The 8,783-nt window shown below is 41.8% G+C and overlaps 1 pseudogene; it reads right to left on the bottom strand.

Moving 5' to 3' along the window:
- Positions 1–5,636: 5,636 nt before the first annotated feature.
- LOC125528122 lies at positions 5,637–6,748 on the bottom strand (annotated as a pseudogene).
- Between the last annotated feature and the right edge of the window lie 2,035 nt (positions 6,749–8,783).

Here is an 8,783-nt window from a genome sequence, read left to right as displayed (position 1 = left end):
ATTTATCGGTGATATTTTTTCGGGAGTGAAATATAATTCCTCCAGTACATGTATTTCCAAATTTTCTGGTGCATAATAAACAAGCTACACGCTGGCCACGAAGAAACCATGGTTCTTGAGGTTGCACTTTAAAAACTCACATATAAAATGCAAAAAAAATATGCCAAACTCATACTATTACAAGAGAGTGGACCACCAAATAGCTGAGTCATACATTATGAGGAAGTCGCGACTAACTGACAGAATGAAGTTTATTTTAGAGACAAGGTCACACAGTACTAGACATAGACAACAATGCAAACGCCAACATGATGTTGATCGTCGACGTACTTGCTGTCCGACCGTGCGCACAATGTTGTAGCTCTCAAAGTTCTGCTTTGTGATCCTACACAGAAGGATATAATTAATGACATGGAATATATTTGGACACATGCAAACATTAAATTACGACATATTAGGTACCTCTATCAATTTGGCGCACGTACGTCGATTGTGAACATTTGCCTCATGACAATAGCTACATCTACCATGTGATCTTGTCTTCTTTATCTTTGCCTATTGCCTTTTCTTCGGAGCACCTCGGCCTGGCACATGCACGTGATCCAGAACCTTATCGAAACCTTCACCATCAAGGTTAGCCGATTGTGGCATCAAGGGGCCAAACCTAATGATGTTACCATGAGCATTAGTTGATCCCTTACTATCAGCTTGTTCACTTGTTGATCCCTTGCAAACATCTTGTCCTTCCAAAACCCTTTTTAGATGCTGAAAAGCCTCATCAGAGTGGCATGCCTTGAAACATGTTGCGTGACTAAAATTCCTTAACTTACGATTCCTTTGTAGGATCGGAGAGTATTCATACATCTTGCTCTTCCTGGTCGGTGTGAATGCACATTTTGCACTCATTGTCCACCTAGTGGGAACACAACACCCGGACAGTGTTTCTTCTTGTAAAATTTATAATATGTAAAATATGTGGGAACATGGTCTGCCTGCGCATTCCAATTTGCGGCAAGAACAACTAATACTGCAAAGCAGACCTTCCTTCGACTCCGTGCGCACTTCGATCTTTTTATCCATTCTTTCCTTCTTAGACACAACATATGTGGTAACTTCTGCTGCATCAAGTACCTCTCTGATCTCACATTTTCTTACAACATTTATGCTCCATAGGACCAACTTAAACACAACAGGAGTGAAAACTTTTGCGGCATGTTTCTCAAGACTTGAATCATTTTCCTCTATGAACGAAACGGACTGCAAGGCCTCGATGTCTTGGAGAGCCTCGTTCAAGCGTCGCGACGCAAGGCAACGCTTATAGTGCTCTAGCATTTGAAACGTCATCTTAGCCTCAAGATGCGTATGTAGCACCGAGTTTAAACTGTCACTCCGCTGATTGCTGCTCAATCCTGAGAAACAACGACCCTCTACATATGGAGCACACCACAGTTTTCTCATCTTATACATCTGATGCAGCTAGGAGTCCTCGCTTGTTACTTTATTCCGTTGTAAGAATTGTAACCATTTTCTCTCATGCTCTTCAATGGAAGATGTATCATATATGAAAGATCTGAATTCCTCCTTTACCGCGTCATCATGCAGATGACGTACAATGTTCTGCTAAATGTTCCATATATAGAGCATATGGTTTGAGTTAGGCCACTCCACCCTGATTGCTCTCTGCATTGCAAGGTCCCCATCCGTGATCACAGATATAGGATGCTTCTGTCCCATAGCATCAGAAAAGGTCCGTAACATCCACTCCTATGCATGGCTTGTTTTAGGTAAAATGATACCACATGCAAAAATAACAGTGTTGTGGTGGTGATTCAACCCGAAAAACGTCACAAATGGCAGATTGTACTTATCGGTTCTATATGTGCTATCAAAAACATTAACGTCTCTGAAAGCCTCATAGTCAAGTCAGATGACCAGCTTCATCAACCAAGTGCCTGAAGAAAAACAATCTGAATCTCGATCTTGTTTGGCCACCATGTGATTGATCACTATTTGAGCATCCCTGGAAGCAATTGATTCCTGCTTGTTAGCATGGAAAAAATTGTAAATGTCCCTCATAATGCATCCAACCTCATCATATCCACCGTATTGCATGCACATAATATCCATAATATGGTGATTTCTGATCCCAGATTTTTCCATGTCTGCAATGTTCGCTTTCTCCTCATCGCTAATTCTTCTGTGTGAACGCAAAAGACACGACAGATCGCGTGGGGCTAGAGGATGGTTGTGTTCATCGATGAAATCCTTCACAAACCACTGACATGTTTCCTCCTGTCTTGCAATCACCAATTGAGCTTTACACCCTACATGAGTTATACTCCATGGCCTCCTCTTTCTATCTTGCATCTTCCTCTTCATGTGCTTCTCTTCCCGAACCCCTTCACGACTACACACAAATTTCCTAAAAATCATATGGCAGTTGGATCCATCCAACTCGACATAGCTTCTCTTGACACAAAAACCTTTCTCAAGACCATATTTGTTATAGAATGTATAACCTTCATCCTCACTATTAAACATCTTGTTGGCAATATGATAGTACTCCATCATTGACTCATGACTTACATCCGCCATGTCTTCCTGCATCAGCATTCAGATGAATAAAAATATGAAAGGACAAAAAAAATGCAAAACCCAGTACAAAATCTTGCATGGAATTTTAAACTTTGCTCCTTGTACATATTATGGTAAGCGATCATAAACGTCCATAAAACTGGGTCCCCCATAAACTAGTGAAGTGACCATGGATGATGAAAAATTCTAAATTGAATTGCATGCACTAGGGAAACCTAAATCGATGATGAATAAACAAATCTAAGTAGGAAGTGCAGGTTGTGAATCAAAGTAAGTTGAGATTCGGGTGATTCATACATTAGGATGCAAGTCCGGAAGCGATGGGATCGGCCGGGGGCCAGTTCTATAGCGCCGACGTCGACGACACTGCCGCCGTGGATGTCATGGCTTATTCTTCTTCCTGCCACCGAGCACATCTTTTATAGTGAAAGGGACCGGGAGGAGGAAGAGGACTATGCCGACGACGGTGAATTGGTTCCTCTCGCCGGGCTCGTCGGACAGAAGGAAGGGGACGAGAAGGAGGACTTGACCTACTGGATCTAGACGTGGTTCTGATCGTGGACGTGATCGGTTGAAAGCACAATATTTTACCCTGGACCATTATGCCCTTCTCTGATTAAACTAATTAGGTTTATTCATTTTTAGTCCCCCCACCAGATCGGACGGCTAATAAAAATCAGAGGATTAAGTACTCGAAAGTACTCCCAGTACTGCACCAATCATCGTAAAGGAGCTCTTTTCTAGCATGAGCGGTAGGCTGAATACCACCAGTTTAAGTTCCTACCGCTTATGTGACTGAACATAACTTACACTTCAGTATACATCATTTCTCGTTTATGTCTTTATGATATATCACTTGTAGTAGAACATCTTCAGTGCAGCTAAATCCTCACACAACTTTTTTTTTGAGGGAATAAATCCTCACCCAACTTAATATTGTTGGCATGCTCTTTTATGTTTTAGCGGCATTATGCTATAAATACTTGGTTGATGGTCAATCGGTCATTCAAGTATTGTGCTATGAACACATATAATTGTACTTGCTATTCTGTGTGTTTATTTTATGACTTCTTGGTAAGATTCTATATACATGCCTTCGGGGTACTATATCTCTCCTACAAGCAAAAAAATAATATCAGTGGTCATGTTCCCAAAGTATATGAACTTTATTGTGGTGAATTTCCTGGAAATATCACCAGTTTCTTAGGCATATCAATGCTCATACATAGTTTTACAGTCATCTAGCATGTTGATACTTGCATCATAATGGTATACACTAAGCTACAATTATTGTCAAAATTATTACATTGTTATATTTGGATCACACAATTATATTTATAAACTTGAAAGATGATCGCGTACTTTTAGATAGATATTTTACATTCCACATATAATACATAATGTGAAACTTATTTATTACTGTTGCTTCTGTAGTCTATTTGCCACCTCTGCTTGAAACAGGAGTTATTAAATAATGTTTGTAAGCGGAGGATGGAGGGAGAGCTAGTCGCCAAAGACCATAGGTGGTGCGGGCCTGGACAGGTCCGTGTGTTTTCTTTTCATCAGACGGGCAGGGTAGCCCGTCAGTGTAGATTGCTTAATAGCAGGTCAGTGATATGCTGTTTTGTTGTAGTGTTTGGAATGTCATGCATACAGATACTCCATTCCAAACGAACTATGTAAATACTTGCACCCATATTTGTTTAGTATCTTCTTCTCCTTTTGTTTTTGAGAATAGTTCTTCAGAAGAAGAAATCAGAGTTCCAAATGTAACCCGTCTGAAAGAAAAACACTAGCCTGAACAACCACTTGGAGTTAAACTTTGACTTAGTGTTGAAAATTGTATACTTGGAGACTGAACCACTAACCTTCTACCAAGCTGATAATTAGAAAAAAAAACAATTGATATGCTATCTGAATGCATTGATGATCTCAATGGCAAAATGCAGACTTCAAGTGTCCAGCAGTTGCCTGAGGATAGAATCTATAATAGAAGCAAACTGAATGATTGGCCCGCCCATCAACTGCAGCTACAATTAAGAAACGCCTAAACACATTGTTCTCCGTCAACAAACCGACGGTGCTGCAGTTCTAGATGAAGAAGAAATCATACAAGGTATGGTTAGAACTGATGTTTCAGTAGTTCATCCACTAGCCTATGTTACTTCCAACATCTGTTCTCTGCTTACTGTTGCAGCAGTACAAGGACATTTTGAGCTCCTGATAGCCTACTTCTCTGGTTTGGTGATCAGGTGGACACACACATTGTCTAAATAGGATAAAATCTTTGTAAATGTAGTACAAAAAAGATATAGAATCTACAATACCCTTGTAGAAACAACAACGGCCAACTGCGTGACAAATATTTATAAGCAGGGAACATCTTTAGTTTAGTTCTTTAACAACATTCATGCTAAAGATTGTGTTTCTTTCGTAATGCCCATAAATGCAATGAACAAACTACGTAAAAATGCAACTAGTTCAAGGGACTCAAGCATAGACGTATCAGAGCATTACAAAAATAGATGAAACATTCCTTACATACCCTGTTGTATGCCCAGGACACATTGTACAGCAGCTCGACAAACCGTCGGTAAGCAAATCTAACACCATTTCTTGTACAGGACATGACATTGCAAAGATGATTCCATTGCAGGAGCAAAATCTAGAAGTTGAAAAGGCAAACATTTACTACTGCTAGAAATTAAGCACCACATTGCATTTGCTAGGAAGTAGTAATACAAGAGAAGAACAAGTGGACATATCCAAATAATATAGCATCCATCAAGCACGATATATAATAGATGCCGCATTAGGTTGATACCAAATAGTACCAATTAAGACATCAAACTGCAGTTCCACTAAAGGTGATCTAACATAGAATCTACTTGTTTCTTACTCTTAACCAGGCAAGGCATAATAACCATAATAACTAAATGAAATACTAGAAGGGAAACAAGAAGAATTACTTAGCAAATGCATAGCCTTCTTGTCGGATGAAATCACTGTCCTTAGGAATTAAATGAAGCTCTGCCGACGCCTTATGGAATCTGTTGCAAGGCCAGTTGAGAATTCGGGTTGTTGATGGTGTAGCTGGCGAGAAGGTGGATCATGGTGTAAGGACGGTCAGTGACCAGGACAAACTTTTTGCCCTGCTTCACGAAATCTGCAGCTTCAGAGATCCTCTCTATTTTGTTATCCTTGATGTTGCACTTGCAGATATGAGCGGATGAACCCAAATGTTGAGTGTAGTACACACAGTCCGGCTTAGTTCCTGGGAACTCATCAACATCGACGGAGAAGAACCTGTGGTCACCGATGAAGATTGCATATCTATCTGTGGTCTTCAGACACCAGAGGTTACCTGTCTCGGTGTCAAATTGGAAAGAAAAGAGAGCCAAGACTCCCTGTGGATTCAAGATCTTCATGATGATTATATGCTCATGCAAATCCACTAGGAAACACCGCATTTCGTACCCATGTCCAGGAAGATCAAGGGAGAAAACCTCGGTCATAGGAGAAAGATTAACTGGAAGAAATTTGCCTAAGCAAATAATCATCTCACGAGCTACGGATGCTTCAGAAAAGCATGCGTAAACACCACCCACGACCGCCTTCTGGAAGAAATCGTAAGCTGCTGGCTGCTTATGGTTGTATCTGACGAAACTTTCAATGTGAGGAGCTTCCGAGTAAGCCTTGCGAGATGAGTCGGAGAACACGGTGAGCCGAAGCAAAGATCTGTGGGGGAAAAGGACATCAGCGATTCCCACAGCGGGGGGCACGGGCGCCGCGAAACGGATCACGACGCCAGTAAGAGGGTTGAGGACGCGAGCGGCGTGAGGAGCGGTCTTTTCCGCCAGAACAAAGTAGTCATCGAGAATGGTAGCCACGACATGGTAATCGCCGAGCTGCGGAAGATTCTTGCTGAGGAAGCGACAGTGTCGGTGTTCAACACGAGAAGATTCCCTTGGCTCTGGAGGACCTCATCGAGGATGATCCACCGGCTCGGGCGAAAGTGGGGGTCAGAGGCGTCGCTCCTTGGATCGTCGGTGGCGGCGCGCCAGCCGGTGCAGACAGCGCGGTACTCCATGTACCAGTCGAGGTCGTTGTCGTCGAGGAAGGAGTCGGTGATGCGGCAGCCGAGGTCGCCCGGAAGCGTGGATCAGGGTGGACTCGGTCCGGTCCGGTCCAGGCTTTGACCGAGCCAGCCATTGGAGCGGCCGTGGCCGGTCCGGTCCAGACCGGACCGAGGTGGCTACCGAGCCTATTTTCCAGGACCGGACCGAGAGGAGCAAAGCTCGGTCAGCCCGAATGGACCGAGATACAGACAACCCTAGTTGATAGGAGATACAGACAACCCTAGTTGATAGATGAGCTATTCGAGCATGCAAAACAAAATTTCATTTGAAGGTTTAGAGTTTGGCACATACAAATTTACTTGGAACGGCAGGTAGATACCGCATATATAGGAAGGTATAGTGGACTCATATGGAATAACTTTGGGGTTTAAGGGATTTGATGCACAAGCAGTATTCCCGCTTAGTACAAGTGAAGGATAGAAAAAGACTGGGGAGCGACCAACTAGAGAGCGACAACGGTCATGAATATGAATTATAATTAATAAACATTGAGTGAAAGCATGAGTAGGATATAATCCACCATGAACATAAATATCGTGAAGGCTATGTTGATTTGTTTCAACTACATGTGTGAACATGTGCCAAGTCAAGTCACATGAATCATTCAAAGGAGGATACCACCCTATCATACCACATCACAACCATTTTGATAGCATGTTGGCACGCAAGGTAAACCATTATAAGCTCCTAGCTAATTAAGCATGGCATAGGCAACTATACTCTCCAATTGTCATTGCAAACATGTTTATTCATAATATGCTGAATCATGAACGATGAACTAATCATATTTATAGAAACAAGAGAGGTCGAGTTCATACCAACTTTGCTTATCTCAATCATTCCATCATATATCGTCATTATTGCCTTTCACTTGCACGACCGAACGATGTGAATAATAATAATAGTGCACGTGCATTGGACTAAGCTGGAATCTGCGGGCATTCAATAAACAGGAGAAGACAAGGCAATATGGGCTCTTGGTTAAATCAACAATAATGCATATAAGAGCCACTTCAACATTTTCATTATGATCTTCTCCTCTCGACCCCCAAGGAAAAGAAAAGAAATAAATTTATTTACACGGGAAAGCTCCCAACAAGTAAAAAGAAGAATGAGAAATCTTTTTGGGTTTGCTTTTAATTATTACTACTACAAGCAAGGAAAGTAAACAAGCTAAGAGCTACAACTAATTTTTTTCTTAAGGATTAATAAACACACAAGAAGAAAGCGAGAAAAAGAACATAATCTAGCATGGATAGTACAATGAAAAAGTATGAGCACCGACAACTAGCATGAGTGTGTGAATATGAATGTAATGTTGGTGAGAAATACGTACTCCCCCAAGCTTAGGCTTTTGTCCTAAGTTGGTGTACTGCCATGGCTGGCCTGGCGGATATCCAAAGTTGTAGTTGGGGTCGTACTGAGATGCAGCGGCTATTGCATCGTGGGCTGCAGCTTGGAAGCGAGCTGTCTCAGTCCTCCTTTCGTACTTGTTCGCCTCCTCCCTGGTTATAACATGTCTCCCTTTTGCCTGAAAGTCAAAGAAAGTATGAGCAGGGAGAGCGACGTGATAGGTGTGTCATCCGTCAAAGATTAGTTGGTACTGGAGGAACTGATCATTCCTCTGAACAAACTGATGACGAACCATAGCCTCTTAATCTAAATAAAAAGGAGGCAACTCAATATCATACTCACGTATGGGTATATCAAGAAAATTAGCTAGACAGGTTGCATAAATTCCACCAAAGAAATCTCCATTAATTCTATTATTATGAAACCTACGTGCAACGATGGCTCCCAAATTATAATGTTTATCTCCTAATATAGCACTCCTGAGAACACTGAAGTCAGGGACACACACGTGACATGCTTCATCCTTACCATTTATGCACCTACCTATGAAGAGAGCAAAATAATGTATAGCAGGGAAATGAATGCTCCCTATGGTAGCTTGTCTTATATCTCTATACTCCCCCACAGTTATACTAGCAAGAAAATCTCTAAACTCAGATTTGCGAGGCTCACTAGGGCTACCCCATTGTGGAAGTT

Source organism: Triticum urartu, unplaced genomic scaffold (assembly GCF_003073215.2).
Source record: "Triticum urartu cultivar G1812 unplaced genomic scaffold, Tu2.1 TuUngrouped_contig_465, whole genome shotgun sequence".
Classification (NCBI taxonomy): domain Eukaryota; kingdom Viridiplantae; phylum Streptophyta; class Magnoliopsida; order Poales; family Poaceae; genus Triticum; species Triticum urartu.
Note: the sequence above shows the minus strand (reverse complement) of the source record. Positions and strands in the feature narration are given on the sequence as shown.